The following is a 16256-nucleotide window of genomic DNA, read 5'->3' as shown; positions in this document are numbered from 1 at the left end:
ACAAGAAAATGACAGGGTGTAGCAAACTATCATCTCTTGGAGTGGTCAGTGATGATGGCTCCATCCATTGACCCTAATGCACTGGAGAGGAGAAAGTGAGGCAGTGATGACCGTAGTTGCTTTCTGCAGGCGCTGCTGTGATGCAGCGATGACTAAAAAGAAGCATCAGAGAGACACAGCACACAACACACTGCAGGTTTGTTGGACTCCTTTACAAAAACAAGTGAGTCCAGGAAGTTGCACAGGCCATGGTAGGCAATAGGCAGTGATTTTAAAGTAGACTGACCATGCTATTCCACGGACATGTCCTCTTTGGTGGGATTGTCCGGGGTGTCCGGGCGGGTTTTTTTTTAAGTGCCTCAAATGTCCGGTGTTTTGTGTCAAGGTTGCGTGTATTTTCAATGTACGTACAGGGTTAAGAGCGGTTAAATACAAAACAAATTGTGAAGGTGCGCGCAAGCAGCAACATTCGTGAGGGAGGGGCAGGAACAGAGAGTGTGGGGTAGTAGATGATTAACAATCAAGGCATACTTGGTCAACAGCCATACAGGTCACACTGAGCCTGGCTGTATAAACAACTTGAATACTGTTACAAATATGCGCCACACTGTGAACCCACACCAAACTAAAATGACAACCACATTTCGGAAGAACATCTGCAACGTAAAGCAACATAAACACAACAGATCAAATACCCAGAACCCCTTGCAACACTGACTCTGCCGGGATGCTACAATATACAACCCCCGCTACCCCCCTTCCCCCACCTCAACCCCAATTACGTCACATCAAATATTCCACTTTGAAAAGGGTTTTGCGTGGAAGATTTTGCATATTTTGTGTGTTTGCCATAAAAAAAACATAGTTTTGTTTGACAAAAAGGGGCGGAAAACAAAAACTAAAACATTTTGAAATGAGGAATAGATCTGAAGTTGATGTAGACTCCAGAAAATGAAGAGTTAGATATAAAATGTGTGTATGCCCTGGCACACCATTATTATCGTTTCATGACCCAAGCAAAACACGTTTCACACTTTTATACTGAAATAAATACACCTACAACTTTTTAAATAAAAACATAGAAAAAAACTACCAGCAGCGGTAAAGTTTACATCCATGAAGGAAAGAAGAAAGTGAATGAATGTTTATAACTGATAACATTTACATATGCATACACATTCGTCTTCTTTTTATATTATTTATTTTAATGAATTGAGTAACGATTATGACAACCTTTTACCAAAACACAATATAGTATGTGAGTTATAACAGGATAATGCATACGTTGATCATTTGTTTTCAAAACGCTTACAAAAAAGTGGGACCCCAAAAATTTACTGTGGGACCCCATTTTTATGACTTGATGGGGTCCATCATGGACCCCATCAAGTAGGGGTCCATGATGGGAATTTTCAAAATGGAAATTCCTAGCGCCAACACTGCTGTCAACAGAGGAGAAAAAATGCCTCATTTAAATAAATATATTATTTATAAAGCAAGCTCAAGAATCATTGTCAAATTTTCACGTAGTTTCGGCCTTGGCGTGCTGCCCGCCTTGGCACGCATATATGTTTCCTCTTTTTGGGATTTCAGAATATGGTCAGCCTATTTTAAAGCAACATTATGTCATAATTGTAGCAAAAATCTATTACAAGTATGAGTAGTTTCTAACCATCCATCCATTTATTTTCTACCTCTTGGGGTGCTGGAGTCTATCCCAGCTGCACTCGGGCGGTAGGCTGGGCAAATGTCTTTGCTGGCATAGATATACAGTGTAGCTCAGGGGTCCGGAACTTTTTTGGTTGAGAGAGCCATGAAAGCCAAATATTTTAAAATGTATTTCTGTGAGAGCCGTATCATATTTTTTAACACTGAATACAACTAAATGCGTGCATTTTTTATGTAAAATCAACATTTTTAGAGTATAATTAGTGTCTAATTATTTTTGATAACATTTTTATTTCTTGAACAGGCGCGGTAGAAAACGGATGGATGGATTAAAATGCATGAGAATGTTTTATATTTTGAAGGTTATTTTTAAGATTGTGATTACCAGCGGAATTATTCATTCAAGCAATGTCAGCTAAGATTTATCTGAGAGCCAGATGCAGTCATCAAAAGAGCCACATCTGGCTCTAGAGCCATAGGTTCCCTACCCCTGGTGTAGCTGCTGACAGAAGCACATTGTAAATACCGGTATGTAATTTCATAGTTGGTTAGAATAAATAAATGAGTGAGTTCAGATAGCATAAGAACAAGTATACACATTAGAAATACATTCGATCATTTACTTTAGGTTATTTACAATCCGGGGAGATGGGTTGTGAATTGGAGGAGGATTGGTAAAGGGTTGAAGTTGCCTGGAGGTGTTGTGGTGCATGTACAGTAGATGGCAGTATTGTCATGTTTAAGAGTGTCACATGCAGTTTACGGCAGACGAACTGCCTTACGGTAGACGTAAACGTGACTGCTGTTGTTGTGTGTTATTACCGGGCTGGGAGGACGTTAATGAAACTGCCTAACAATAAACCTACATAAGAAACCAAGGACTCGCCCTCGATCATTCTACAGTTATAACGTCATTGGGCAGACACACTGTTTATAATGTGGGAAAGCGGACGTGAAAACAGGCTGTCCTCACTCAGGTCCGCAAGGGGCTGGAGGAGGCGTGGCCTCCAGCTCCGCCTGAATTTCGGGAAATTTTCGGGAGAAAATTTGTCCCGGGAGGTTTTCGGGAGAGGCGCTGAATTTCGGGAGTCTCCCCGAAAATCCGGGAGGGTTGGCAAGTATGGGGTTTAATGATGTCATATAATTATATGCAAAAGTACTAAAGTATGGCACACACTAGGGACACTTAGATTAGTGTGGAAACATACCTGAACAGCATTCCGATGTATGAGAATTTTCGGTGCTAACTGTATAAGATAAAAGACACTTTATTCAGTCATGCATCCATACAATGTGTGTGTAAATTTATAAATTGTTTGTAAATTTGAATACAAATGTTTGTGTATTAAACTGTTTATAGTCAGCTATTAAAGATCGATCTCCTGCAATAATGAAGCTGTTTTGTTTTTAATTTTAACACCACACCAGAACTATTTGCAATCTTTCTCACTAAGATGCTTAGACACTATGTTGGACCTCTACAATTCTCTTGAAATGAAGTGAAGTGAAATTATTTTTATATAGCGCTTTTTCCTCAAGTGACTCAAAGCGCTTTACATAGTGAAACCCAATATCTAAATTACATTTAAAACCGGTGTGGGTGGCACTGGGAGCAGGTGGGTAAAGTGTCTTGCCCAAGGACACAACGGCATTGATTAGGATGGCGGAATTGGGGATCGAACCTGCAACCCTCAAGTTGCTGGCACGACCGCTCTACCAACCGAGCTATACCGCCCCTTGCTTACACTGACTGTATCAAGGCTACATTTAGTAGGCTCTAGTATTTTGCTCCCTGGCTCCCAAAGTCCTAGTGGCAGGTGGTAACCACAGACGCCACCTACAGGCGATCAGCCTAATTCTTACCTGTATGATAAAGCTATGGAACGCCTCCACCTTGGAAGTCTGTTGTTCACCCGACAGCATGGCGATATCTTTCAGCAGGGACTTGTTGTTGACCACCTCCTCCAGTTTCACTGCTGAGCGTGAACCTAAACATAAATTTAAAATAGAACAATGTTTCTACTAAAATGTTCCAGTCAACTTGAAAACATGTTATTTACTTACAAGTTTATCTGAATTTTTTGACTTTCAAAAGATGTGCAGGAAAATACTGCTAGTCCCTCACTGCTTTCGGGCAACTTATTTGCTCAAATGGCTCAAACTTGGTTTGAGCCATTTCTTTTGCAGCCTCCTACCGTGCAGTTGTTCATGAGCACAAATTGGGAAGAGGTCGCCATGGTCCTTGTGGATGTTCTGAATGTGTCGCTCCACAGACTTCCACTTGGCAACCAGAAGTTCCCATTCTCCAGGCGGTGTAGACGCTGCTGCCCAGTAGAGGTGGTTGATTATACTTAGCACCCAGGGCTTCAGGTCTTCACAGTCCTTGAGCTTGAGGATGGCCTTCAGTTTCTTCCCGATGGCTACAAACAGAAAAAATCTGAAATTTGTGGTTTAAATACAATATCGCATTCATCTGATCACTGATATGTACACTCTACTTCACAACTTGTCATGCATACAAATAATCCAACTAACATTTTGCAACATGCCAGATGTCACAGCAGTGCCGTGTATTGGGCATGTTTTCGCAAATCCATTTAGCGATCTCTCTGTATCTGTCTGTCACCAGCACCCCGACATCCAGGTCCCAGCTGATCAGCAGCTTCACCATCCTCTTCAGTCCTCCCTCTCCATATGGTAGCTGCCATGACATTCGTTGCTCTGAAATATATATAACAGAAAAGGAATGAGCAAAGAAAAAAATGAAAAAATGGCTCATTATAAACTTAATGCAAGCTTGTGATTCATTAAAATGGTTAATGTTATTAGACAAATTTACTAGGATAATTCTGGAAAATCCCTTATCTGTTATTGTGTTACAAGTGTTTTAGTGAGATTATATGGTCGTACCTGTACAACCTGAAGGTCGAGAACCACATTGGCCTCGAGCTCCATTGTCGTGTAAGTACCGAACTTCTTCTTGTCTGCTCGCCCATCACCACCAAGGACGAGGGGTCGGCCTTACACCTGCTGCATGGTGAGGTGCGTCCGTTGCTGTTCCTCCCACACCTTTTTGATGGCTGGCTGCTGGATGAGCTCCTGGTGGTTGAAAAATGTTCTCTTCACATACGTGACCACTCCGTCGCTATTCAGAACTTGCAACACCTTGCCAGAAGATGCGCCAGTGAAGAGAATGCCAGCAGATCAATCAATCAATGTTTATTTATACAGCCCTAAATCACAAGTGTCTCAAAGGGCTGCACAAACCACTACGACATCCTTGGAAGAACCCACATAAGGGCAAGGAGAACTCACACCCAGTGGGCAAGGAGAACTCACACCCAGTGGGAAATCGGTGACAATGATGACTATGAGAACCTTGGAGAGGACCACATATGTGGGCAACCCCCCCCCCTAGGGGACCGAAAGCAATGGATGTCGAGCGGGTCTAACATGATACTGTGAAAGTTCAATCCATAGTGGATCCAACACAGCCGCGAGAGTTCAGTTCAAAGTGGATCCAAGACAGCAGCGAGAGTCTCGTCCACAGGAAACCATTCCAAGCGGAGTCGGATCAGCATCGTAGAGATGTCCCCAACCATTACACAGGCGAGCAGTCCATCCTGGGTTCCGACGAGCGGTCCATCCTGGGTCCTGACTCTGGACAGCCCGTACTTCATCCATGGCCATCGGACCTGACCCCCTCCACAAGGGAGGGGGGGACAGAGGAGAAAAAGAAAAGAAGCGGCAGATCAACTGGTCTAAAAAGGAGGTCTACTTAAAGGCTAGAGTATACAAATTAGATTTAAGGTGAAACTTAAATGCTTCTACTGAGATAGCATGTCGAACTGTTATCGGGAGGGCATTCCAGAGTACTGGAGCCCGAAGGGAAAACGCTCTATAGCCCGCAGAATTTTTTCGGCTTTAGGAATTACTAATAAGCCGGAGTACTTCGAACGCAGATTTCTTGCCGGGACATATGGTACAATACAATCGGTAAGATAGGATGGAGCTAGACGATGTAGTATTTTATACGTAAGTAGTAAAACCTTGAAGTCACATCTTAAGTGCACAGGAAGCCAGTGCAGGTGAGCCAGTATAGGCGTAATATGATCAAACTTTCTTGTTCTTGTCAAAAGTCTAGCAGCCCCATTTTGTACCAACTGTAATCTTTTAATGCTAGACATGGGGAGACCCGAAAATAAAACAGGATAGCAGGATGTTGCCCGCAGCATAAGGGCCAATGTTTGGCTGGCTGCCCCACCTACTCCTCTGGTCACATGATGCATATTGTATAGTCATGGTCAGCTGTGTACCGTTCGAATCCCAAGAAGGGCTTATGTCCTGGCTGCCGCAGGCTGGACAGTGACACCACTTGACGAGACTCTGGAGGCACGACTTAAAGATGATGTACTTCGGTTCCTTGTGGCAGCCCTCTTCCCGCATCTTGGGAGTACGTGTGGGATCTGGCGAACCGTCAGATTGACACGGATCCGATGTCGATAACCCACTCGGCACATAGCTGACATCGGAAGAACCACTAACAGAAGGCGCAGCGGGACTTGATGCTGGTGCTTCATCAAACAATGCAGGAGGTGGTCGTATCTTGGCTTGCATTCCAGACACACCTGGAGTTGCTATGTTGGGCTGCATCTCGAGGCTGTCAGATGGAGCTGCTGCACTTGACGATGGGACTTCACTAACCTTGGCTGGCCGAGCTCTAACCCTCTCGAGGATCTCTGGGGTCACCTGGTGTCCTAGCAAAAAAATAAAACACAAATTGTTTTAAATAATCTGTTAAAATTAAACTAGGATCACATACTAATTATTGTCTTTGAATCATCTAATTTATCTGTCTACTCTACTCTGCACAGGCCGCTGTGCAATGTGTACTGTGTGTGAAGACTGTGTGGCATAACGATGCCGGATTTGTTCCTTTGAGGATGCGTCGGGCAAGAACACAGCAAAAGGTAAGAAATAAAGGATTTGTTAAAGGCCTACTGAAACCCACTACTACCCACCACGCAGTCTGATAGTTTATATATCAATGATGAAATATTAACATTGCAACACATGCCAATACGGCTTTTTTAGTTTACTAAATTACAATTTTAAATTTCCTGGGAGTTTCGTCTTGGAAACGTCGTGTAATGATGACGTGTACTCAGGACGTCACGGGTATTTAGGAAGTATGAGCGCTAAGCACACACACAGGTAAAAGTTGTCTGCTTTAACGGCATAATTACACAGTATTTTGGACATCTGTGTTGCTGAATCTTTTTTCAATTTGTTCAATTAATATTGGAGAAGTCACAGTAGAAAGATGGAGTTGGGAAGCTTTAGCCTTTAGCCACACAAACACACGGTGATTCCTTGTTTAAAATTCCTGGAGCTGAAACTTTACTATGGATCAGAGTGCGGTCAAGCAAACATGGATCCTACCAAATGTCAACCAGCAGGTTTCGGTGAGAAAATTGTGGTTAAAAAGTTGCCACTTACCGGATATCAGCTGAGCTTGTGTCGTCCGTACAGCTGCCGTCGACACCCCTGAAACATTGGCGTCAACACACCCGTGGACAAACCCCTCCAACTATCAGGTACTGTTAAACTCACTAAAACACTGGCAACACAGTAGAAAGATAAGGGATTTCCCAAAATTATCCTAGTAAATGTCTCTAAAAACATCGGCATACGCCCCAATGCTGTCGCCTTTTTTTAACTCGTTTTTTTAACTCGTTTTTTTTTTTTTTTTTTCTAGTCGGTCGCTATCAATATCCTCAAACACGAATCTTTCATCCTCGCTCAAATTAATGGGGAAATTGTCGTTTTCTCGGTCCGAATAGCACTTTTTGTTGGAGGCTCCCATTAAAATCAATGTGAACATTTGAGGAGCCCCCACACATGCGACGTCATCGTCTGCGACTTCCGGTAAAGGCGAGGCTTTTTCAGGAAGTACCAAAAGTGGCAAACTTTATCGTCGATTTTCTCTACTAAATCCTTTCAGCAAAAATATGGCAATATCGCGAACTGATCAAGTTTGACACATAGAATGGACCTGCTATTCCCGTTTAAATAAGACAATCTCATTTCAGTAGGCTTTTAAAGTAATAAAACAGGCTAGAAACAAAACACTGGTGCTAAACAGAAAAGGCAAACACAAAGCGCTAGCATGGATGCTAGGAAAACAAACGGAAACACAAACACTAGGCACAAAGGCACGACAAGGGAAAACAAAACACTTAGCATGAGAGCTAGGGAAAAAAACGGCGTAGCGTGTAAGCTAGCGAGAATATACATATAAATCAGTCGGCACTGTTGCACAAAGGCAAATTAGGATCCGAGATAGAACAACAAAAAGGGGCAGGCTTATATAAGGCAGTAATCAAAATAGAAACAGGTGTGCGTCGAAAGCAACGGGCAGGTGAAAATAATATGTAACCATGGTGACAGACTAAACAGGAACTAAGGAGTCAAACGACGGAGAGTGATGCAAAAATGGAAACAAAACAACAATCTGTGACGATCCGAGCAGCGGATCGCAACACTGTGATGTGCAGAATAACGTTCATCACCGAAATAGACATACCCTTTGATCTACGATGTATTTTCCCTGTTTGGGTGCTGTTGCTACTAGTCATTGCCGTTGGTGCTGTCCCAATTGGTACCGAGTCTGTCTAGCATCCTTGTTCTCTTGTATTTCCCTGGAAATGGAGAAACAGCTACATGTAATATGGATACCTCATTTACATAAATTATGAATACTTTTTCTATTGGGATTGAACTGTAATCCATTTGAACATTGATTTGGAAAACAAATCGAACCTGATCTTGATCGCCCTCCGCATCAGGCAAATCTAGTGCCATTGCCATTGGTTCATCCACCGCATCCGCCACTGATGCGATAGTCGTACTGGCCATGATCTGATCTATTGTCTGTAAATAAACAAATATACAATACTTTATATTATTGTCTATTGCAGTGGTTCTCAACCTTTTTTCAGTGATGTACGCCCTGTGAACATTTTTTTTAATTCAAGTACCCCCTAATCAGAGCAAAGCATTTTTGGTTGAAAAAAATTGAAAAAAAGGTGAAATACAGCACTATGTCATCAGTTTCTGATTTATTAAATTGTATAACAGTGCAAAATATTGCTCATTTGTAGTGGTCTTTCTTGAACTATTTGTAAAAAAGGATATAAAAATAATAGGGATGATACTTGTACAAAACTAACTTTTTTCTGCAGATGGATGTTAGCTGCTAGCTAGCCATGTCTTAAAGCGCCTCTTCCTGAGGTCATTTCAGTGTTATAGCTTCACCTTTATCTTTAGTTTTTAGGCCAAAATGCGTATGTTTCTGTCTACACACTGTGTCTGCTTGTCAGTACTCCGTGATTGTGCGCTGCCGAACATGCTCCTCTGCTTGTAAAACCAGCAATGTCATGACTTGACACGCCGTCATGCCGGTTAAAATGTTTTTTTTTATAAATGGGGAACCGGTTCTTTTCAAACAGAGTATAGAACCATTTTGTTATTCATTAGTACCGTGATACTATACTAGTACCGGTATACCGTACAACCCTAGTCTGTACCCTAGAATACAAAGACGACAAGCTGAATGCAGGAAAGGGGCTTCTTTATTAGGGACGGTGCATGAAGAACAGAAGCAGGGTTGGCACAAAGGACAAGCGGGTCGCGGGAGAGAAGCGGGTCTCGGGAGTGTACAGCACAACTAGCAAAGCAGAACACTGCAAATGATACAGGGAGTGGCATAATAAGCACCCTGATTATCAGGGACAGGTGAGTCCTGATTGCCAACCAGGAACAGGTGAGGGAGCCAACGCTCAAACTAAAGGCAAGGCGGTAAATGTAGGCAACTAGGAAGTTCGACGGAAAATAAGAGTGCTGGATGGGAAACAAAACAAAATGCAGGAAGTAGGAATAAACATCAGTTGAGATCATGACAGTAAAATATTTACATTTCATTCTCACAACTTTGCAACTTTTGGTAAAACTGGACTGTTTTTCTTGAAAGATTTATTGCATTCTTGTAACTGTTTTTCTTCCAACGTTACACATTTTCTCTCGTAATATGACAACAGGGCTTCACGGTGGCCCTGTGATGAGGTGGCGACTTGTCCAGGGTGTACACCGCCTTCCGCCCGATTGTAGCTGAGATAAGCGCCAGCGCCCCCCGCGACCCCAAAAGGGAATAAGCGGTAGAAAATGGATGGATGGATGAGCTTCACAGTGGAAGAGGGGTTAGTGCGTCTGCCTCACAATACGAAGGTCCTGCAGTCCTGGGTTCAACCCCGGACTCGGGATCTTTCTGTGTGGAGTTTGCATGTTCTCCCGTGAATGCGTGGGTTCCCTCCGGGTACTCCGGCTTCCTCCCACTTCCAAAGACATGCACCTGGGGATAGGTTGATTGGCAACACTAAATTGGCCCTAGTGTGTGAATGTTGTCTGTCTATCTGTGTTGGCCCTGCGATGACGTGGCAACTTGTCCAGGGTGTACCCTGCCTTCCGCCCGATTGCAGCTGAGATAGGCGCCAGCGCCCCCCGCGACCCCAAAAGGGAATAAGCGGTAGAAAATGGATGGATGGAATATGACAACATTTTCGTATAAATTTCTTCGTCATCATTTGACTTTGTCATGTTCTTGTGTTCTGTTGTGTTTTAGTTCTTTTTCCTGCCCTGCGCTCTTTTTTTCCCTATTTCCTCTTCGGCGCCTCGCTTCACAGCCTTACGTGGCCTGGTACTGGTGGTGGATTTCCATTCCATTCAGCGGCTATTTCCCTTCTTCCATTGCCAGGTTGGGCATCTTTGGCTGTGTGGCTGCCTTGTACGCATTTTGTCCCGTCTTCTTCATGACGAGGGTGAGTGCGCAATGCGCTAAATGGCTAATTGAATGATTGTGATAGTGCGTTTGATTTAAAACGAACAATTTAATTGGTCCACCGTGACTGGTTCAGGAATATCACTAGTCTGAAGTGACAAGGCAAAATTTATTGGCAGAGCGTGGATTTTGTGAAACCTGAAAAATCCATCAATTAGCCGCACCATTGTATAAAGCTTGAGAAAACTTTGGCGACATATAGTGCGGAAATTATGGTACATAAAATTGAGGGTTGCCAAAGTCATTGCGATAATAATGCGTTAAATATACATTTATTTTAAACTAATTGCGTTACTAACCAGGAATAAAAGCCCAGCAGAAAAGAAGGACAACAAGCAGGAAGTGGGACGGCGTGGCGCAGTGGAAGAGTGGCCGTGCGCAACCCGAGGGTCACTGGTTCAAATCCCACCTGGAACCAACCTCGTCACGTCCGTTGTGTCCTGAGCAAGACACTTCACCCTTGCTCCTGATGGGTGCTGGTTGGCGCCTTGCATGGCAGCTCCCTCCATCAGTGTGTGAATGCGTGTGTGAATGGGTAAATGTGGAAGTAGTGTCAAAGCGCTTTGAGTACCTTGAAGGTTGAAAAGCGCTATACAAGTACAACCCATTTATCATTTATTTTAAGTCTCCAGCAGTGGTTCTCAACCTTTTTTCAGTGATGTACCCCTTGTGAACATTTTTTTAATTCAAGTACCCCCTAATCAGAGCAAAGCATTTTTGGTTGAAAAAAAGAGATAAAGAAGTAAAATACAGCACTATGTCATCAGTTTCTGATTTATTAAATTGTACAACAGTGCTAATTACCGCTCATTTGTAGTGGTCTTTCTTGAACGATTTGGAAACTAAGGTATAAAAACAACAAAAAAATTGTCGAAAAATAAACAAGTGATTCAATTATAAACAAAGATTTCTGCACATAGAAGTAATCATCAACCTAAAGTGCCCTCTTTGGGGATTGTAATAGAGATCCATCTGGATTCATGAACTTTATTCTAAACATTTCTCCACAAAAAAATAAATCTTTAACATCAATATTTATGGAACATGTCCACAAAAAAATCTAACTGTCAACACTGAATATTGCATTGTTGTATTTTTTTTTTCACAGTTTATGAACTTATATTCATATTTTGTTGAAGTATTATTCAATAAATATATTTATAAAGGATTTTTGAATTGTTGATATTTTTTAGAATATTTAAAAAAAAATCTCACGTACCCCTTGGCATACCTTCAAGTACCCCCATTTGAGAACCACTGGTCTAGAGTAATTTTTTTATCAGAGACTTTCATGTCACGGTGGCAGAGGGGTTAGTGCGTCTGCCTCACAATACAAAGATCCTGCAGTCCTGGGTTCAAATCCAGGCTCGGGATCTTTCTGTGTGGAGTTTGCATGTTCTCCCCGTGAATGCGTGGGTTCCCTCCGGGTACTCCGGCTTCCTCCCACTTCCAAAGACATGCACCTGGGGATAAGTTGATTGGCAACACTAAATTGGCCCTAGTGTGTGAATGTGAGTGTGAATGTTGTCTGTCTATCTGTGTTGGCCCTGCGATGAGGTGGCGACTTGTCCAGGGTGTACCCCGCCTTCCGCCCGATTGTAGCTGAGATAGGCGCCAGCGCCCCCCGCGACCCCAAAAGGGAATAAGCAGTAGAAAATGGATGGATGGATGGACTTTCATGTCGTCAAAACATGTGCAATCCATATGAAATCTGCATCAAAAATGGTCTTACATTTTGTTTTGTAATGTAATCTGTGATATTTACAGTTAAAGTTAAAGTACCAATGATTGTCACACACACTCTTGGTGTGGCGAAATTATTCTCTGCATTTGACCCATCACCCTTGATCACCCCCTGGGAGGTGAGGGGAGCAGTGGGCAGCAGTGGGCAGCAGTGGGCAGCAGCGGTGCCGCGCCCGGGAATCATTTTTGGTGATTTAACCCCCAATTCCAACCCTTGATGCTGAGTGCCAAGCAGGAAAGGAATGAGTCCCATTTTTAAAGTCTGGTATGACTCCAGGACGGACACTCTAACCACTAGGCCACTGAGTAGGTTTATTGACATACAATGTAAATTAGTTTCTAACCTGCTCTGATTGATAGTCAGCAATTACAGAATGTGTAGCAGGCTAAATATTACATGTTATCAATATATAGAGAAGGTAAAACATTGTCATGCAGAGATATGAATACCATCAACTTGTACAACATGGAGTGTAAAGAATATCAGATGCATTTATTTGGGTAAAAATATTACAGATTTCATTACCAAACATCTTTGACAATCAAATCATGATAGTAACAGTCCACATCTTGTGTTGTTTATGCGTGAAACTGGTATCTAAACATGGTGTAGCTCCTCTCCTCCGAATGCAAGTGTTTCTACAGCAGGAATATAAATTCTGTATTCCTACAAAATACAAAATCTGTCAAGACACTAACGCACTGCAGGTATTTATTGAAATTATCATTAAAAGTGTGTTTATGTCCTTTTTGTACTGAGATGTTTAAAAAAAAGCATAATATTAAAAAACAACAACATTTTGTTGAAATAAAACTAATTGTTTGAAACTGGTATATGAACATGGTTAGCTCCTCTCCTCCGAATGCAAGTGCTTCTAAAGCAGGAATATAGATTCTGCATCCTACAAAATACAAAATCTTGCAGGACACTTAATGCACTGCAGGTATTTTTTTGAATTGTCATCATACGCAGAAGGTTTAAAGCACGGGTGTCAAACTCAAATACAGAGTGGGCCAAAATTTTAAACGGAACAAAGCCGCGGGCCAAGGTTGAACAAATTAATCTTTTAATAGGGACCCAAACAAGTTTTGCATTAAATATTGAACAAGCAAGGCTTTTATAACTTTAGTGACATGCAAAATCCAGTTTCAAATAATAATAATGATAATTTAAAAAATATCAATGGCACATCAAATAAAATTTGAATAAAAATGTTATGCCTTTTTTTATATTTGCAATCTTCTGAGGTAAATATAAAAAAAATTCCACAGGCTAATAATACATTTGAAAATAAAATAACAATAATGAATGAACCAAACATTCAAGCCTTTAAGTAGCAAGAGAAAATAAATGAATAAAACGTCAATTATTAGTCAGTTTGCTCGAAGTTTCCCAAAAGAGTTAGTGCTGCAAGGGCTTCTGGGTATTTGTTCTGTTGTGTTACGGTGCGGCTGTTCACCCGAAATGTGTTTGTCATTCTTGTTTGGTGTGGGTTCACAGTGTGGCGCATATTTGTAACAGTGCAAAAGTTGTGTATACGGCCACCCTCAGTGTGACCTGTATGGCTGTTGACCAAGTATGCCTTGCATTCACTTGTGCGCGTGTGTGTGTGTGTGTGTGTGTGTGTGTGTGTGTGTGTGTGTGTGTGTGTGTGTGTGTGTGTGTGTGTGTGTGTGTGTGTGTGTGTGTAAAAGCCACAAATATTATGTGACACGCTGTTAGTATGGAGGAAAAGCGGACGTGACGACAGGTTGTAGAGAACGCTAAAGGCAGTGCCTTAAATGCACGCCCCCAATATAGTTTTCCAGGTGGAAATCGGTAGAAATTCGGGAGAATGGTTGCCACGGGAGATTTTCGGGAGGGGCACTGAACTTCCGGAGTCTACCGGGAAAATTAGGAGGGTTGGCAAGTATGAGTATTAGCGGTGAATGTGGTGTTACAGCGGCACCGACGCTGTATAACACCGGCGGGCCAGCTCTAATGCTAAATAGATATTGCCTCAAGGGCCAAATTAAATTACACAGCGGGCCAGATTTGGCCCGCATGCCAGAGTTTGACACCTATGGTTTAAAGAAACAGCTTGATTAACGCCTAAAAGTAAAGCAAACTAATTGTGTGAAACTGGTATCTAAACATGATATAACTCCTCTCCTTTGAATGCAATTGATTCTACAGCAGGAATGTAAAGTATGTATTCCTACAAAATACAAAATCTGGCAAGACACTAACCACTGCAGGTATTTTTTTAAATTGTTATTAAAAGCGTGTTTATGTCCTTTTTAGGCTGAGCTGTTTAAAAAAGCATAATGTTTGAAAAAAACTAATTATTAATTAAAGCAAACTAATTGTGTAAAACTGGTATCTAAACATGGTGTAGCTCCTCTCCTCTGAATGCAAGTGCTTCTACAGCACAAATATAAATTCTGTATTCCTTAAAAATACAAAATTTGGCAAGTCACTAAGGCCCGGCAGGTATTTATTTAAATTGTCATTAAAAGTGGGTTTATGTCCTTTTTGTGCAGAGCTGTTTAAAAAAGCGTAATGTTTTTTAAAAAAACATTTAATTAAAGCAAACTAATTGTGTGAAACTAGTATCTAAACATGGTGTAGCTCCTCACCTCTGAAATTACTTCTACAGCAGGAATATAAATTCTGTATTCCTCCAAAATTGTCATCAAAAGCGTGTGTTGTGTCCTTTTTTTGCTGAGCTGTTTAAAAAAATCAACATTTAATTAAAGCAAACTTATTGTCTTGTCATGGCAATAAAAAATGACAAATGATCTGTCTAGGGCAGACTTGGGCAAATTAAGGCCCGGGGGCCGTTAAGCTTTTCAATCTGGCCCGCCGGACATTCCCAAATATTTTTTTTAAATCTTTAAGATCGAGAATATAGTTGTATGATGTGCAGTATATCAGATTGTAGGAATTTTTTTTTTTTTTTACCCTTCCCGTTTATATTTTACTGTTTGTTTCATTTTTGTTGCGTTTTGCTTGATTGTAAAATTTGTCGATCGAGAGAGGGTGTGACGTTCATTTGTTGTCCATATTCAGTGTTTTTTCTTTCATACTCAACATTGTAAATCCCACATTCTTTATTTTCATGTGCATTCTGGGTGTCCCATTTTGTAAAAAAGATGTAAAATTAATTTCTGTTTTTTAAGCGGTCTGTAACTAGCGATTTTAGCATTCAGTCAGACATTATTGTGAGGTTTTTTATTAGTTTTCCTAAAATAAATATACCGGCCCCCAGACACATTTTTTCCTCTAAATTTGGCCCACCGAGGCAAAATAATTGCCCAGGCCTAGTCTAGGGTTCACTTAATAATGATGAAAAATGATATCCACCTGTGATAATTTTGAGTTAACTATGAACAAACTGCGATTAATCATGATTAGATATGGAAGTGAATTAAAGGCCTACTGAAATGATATTTTCTTTTTCAAACGGGGATAGCAGGTCCAATGTATGTGTCATACTTGATCATTTCGCGATATTGCCATATTTTTGCTGAAAGGATTTAGTAGGGAACATCCACGATAAAGTTCGCAACTTTCGGTGCTAAGAGAAAAGCCCTGCCTCTACCGGAATTCGCAGACGATGACGTCACATGTATGGGGGCTCCTCACATATTCATATTGTTTGTAATGGGAGCCTCCAACAAAAAGTCCTATTCGGACTGAGAAAACGACAGTTTCTCCATTAATTTGAGCGAGGATGAGAGATTTGTGTTTGAGGATATTGATAGCGACGGATTAGAAAAAAAAAAATTATTAAAAAAAAAAAGTAAAAAAAAAAAAAAATGCGATTAGATTGGAACGGATTCCGATGTTTTTAGACACATTTACTAGGATAATTCTGGGAAATCCCTTATCTTTCTATTGTGTTGCTAGTGTTTTAGTGAGTTAAATTGTACCCGATAGTCGAAAGGGTGTCTCCACGGGTGTCTT

The sequence above is a fragment of the Nerophis ophidion genome, linkage group LG14, assembly GCF_033978795.1.
Source record: "Nerophis ophidion isolate RoL-2023_Sa linkage group LG14, RoL_Noph_v1.0, whole genome shotgun sequence".
NCBI classification, from domain to species: domain Eukaryota; kingdom Metazoa; phylum Chordata; class Actinopteri; order Syngnathiformes; family Syngnathidae; genus Nerophis; species Nerophis ophidion.
The sequence above is the reverse complement of the archived record's forward strand: the minus strand, read 5'-3'. Positions refer to the sequence as shown.